This window comes from Apis dorsata, unplaced genomic scaffold (assembly GCF_000469605.1).
Source record: "Apis dorsata unplaced genomic scaffold, Apis dorsata 1.3 scaffold_216, whole genome shotgun sequence".
Taxonomy (NCBI): Eukaryota; Metazoa; Arthropoda; class Insecta; order Hymenoptera; family Apidae; genus Apis; species Apis dorsata.
This window is the reverse complement of record NW_006263499.1, coordinates 55,899-58,446: the sequence shown is the minus strand read 5'-3', so window position 1 is coordinate 58,446 and position 2,548 is coordinate 55,899.

The following is a 2,548-nucleotide window of genomic DNA, read 5'->3' as shown; positions in this document are numbered from 1 at the left end:
AAATAATTAAATAAATCGATCGTGGTGTTTGTCAGAAATATCAATACGTGATCGATTTTCGATCTTTTCGTCGTCTTCGAGAAAAATAAAAAATTTGTTAAATTTAATGACGAAGAATTCCATCTTCTCGAAAAATTAGCTAGATTTGTAATTAAATAAATCGTTCATGATGTTTGTTAAAAATATCAATACAATTGGATCGATTTTCGATCTTTTCGTCATCTTCGAGAAAAATAAAAAAATTCGTTAAATTTATGACGAAGGATTTAGTCTTTTCGAAAAGTTGCTTAGCTCTGTAAATAATTAAATAAATCGATCGTAGTGTTTGTCAGAATTATCAATACGTGATCGATTTTCGATCTTTTCATCGTCTTTGAGAAAAATAAAAAAATTCGTTAAATTTAAGAATTCCATCTTCTCGAAAAATTAGCTAGATTTGTAAATAATTAAATAAATCGTTCATGATGTTTGTTAGAAATATCAATACATGATCGGATCGATTTTCGATCTTTTCGTCGTCTTCGAGAAAAATAAAAAAATTCGTTCGTTCGTTTCGGTCAATTTTTGGTTTCATTATGATCATTACTGGTATTGGGTGATATTAGGTACCAAAAAATAGGTTTCATTCCATCGCCATATTCGTGCATGTTACGCGTCTTTAATGGAGGGTGAGAATAAAATTCGTGTGTTTTATGTTGGGGTGAGTCGGGTTTTTATTCAGTTGCACGGATTCAGCCCATATCAGCCTTTGGTCACTTTGATTCGAATCGGTCTTCCGTGGGTAATTATGAGCGTAATGAACGAGAGAGGCCGTATAATAAACGCCGTGGCTGCCTTTTAAAATGCGCCACCGCGAGGCTTCGATGATGAAACTATACACCACGTCTAACGAGTGTAGTAGTTTCCTTTTTCTTTCGTTTTCGTTTCTTTTTGTCTGGCGCGTTTTTTTTTTTTTTTTTTTTTTCATTACGGTGTATCAATCGAATCAACGATCAACTGCAACAGGAAAAGAGTTGAAGTTTGAAGATACCCTCGAGCAATCCAATCTTTGTAGAGTTTAGCAACTCTATAAAGTAGAATTCTTGCATCTGGAGATTTATATCGTTTTATATTCTTTTCCTTTTTATTATTATTATTTAAAAATTATTTTTTACAATTAAATAATATATTCAGTTTTATTCGTACAATAAAATTTGGAATTTTTCATTCTGGCTGGTGTATCTCATTTTATTTTATTTTATTTTATTTTTATTCTGCCTTCTGTGAATTATGGACAATTATTTATTAATTATTCCTCTTCCGCTTCCGCTCTCGTTCGACGCAAGCCGAGTTATAATAATGGATACTTGGCAACGATTGATTATTCAATTACGTGCTTCTTCGATTATATCGTTTCCTTGACTTTTAACCGGAATACGGGTCACAATGGTAACGAGGAATAAAAGATCGAAGAAGCATCGATAAAAGTGTAACGAGAATATCGGTGAACATTTTGTAGTAATTGCGTTATCGCGTAGTAGTTTGGCGTAAAAGGAAAGGAAGAAATTAATTTCGAACGAAAAGTATGAATCGTGGTTTCCTTTATAATTACTTTTTACGTATTGTGATTTGTTCGAGATCTCGAATCGTGTCTTTGATTGCGATTTATTTAGAGTATAATCGATTACGCGTCTCTTATTTTGAATGAAATTTTTATGATAAACGAAGAATAAGTAGTCATTATCCATACTCTTTCAATGTCGATTGTATAAAATTATATTTAAAATTTTACCAAGAAATCGTATCGCTATTAACAATTGTTTAACAAAAATAAAAATCGACGGAGCTGGACCAAACTCTGGGGAAAATAATAACAAGAATTAAATAAACGATAATCCTCGCGAAATTCGCGAAATTACTTCAAAAGACGCGAAGAACCGTTTCGTAACTTCCGTAATCCAATCTTCTCAAACTTTCCAACCGCCAACCGGCAACAACGCGGCACAAACTTCACATTTCCACAATGAAATTTCCTTCGACCCAAGTATCTAAGAATCAAGCTGTATTCTCATCCATATCTTCACCCAATGCATCCACGTTTTATCCTCGTCCAAAATTTTCGATTAATCCAAATAACCTAAGAATCGAGCGATTAATTCAAATATCCAAAAATGATATTTTCTCAAGATATAAGAATTATATATTTTCGACGATTCTTTCCTTAGCTATCCAAAAATCGAACGATATTCTCATCCAAGATTTTAGATTAATCCAAATAAGCCAAGAATCGAACAATTTTCCAAGTTAATTCAGGTATCCAAAAATCGAACGATATTCTCATCCAAGATTTTAGATTAATCCAAATAAGCCAAGAATCGAACAATTTTCCAAGTTAATTCAGGTATCCAAAAATCGAACGATATTCTCATCCAAAATTTTCGATTAATCCAAATAAACCAAGAATTGAATAATTTTCCAAGTTAATTCAGGTATCCAAAAATCGAATGATATTCTCTCATCAATTCAGATATATCCAAGATATATTCTCATCGACGATTCTTTCCTTAAC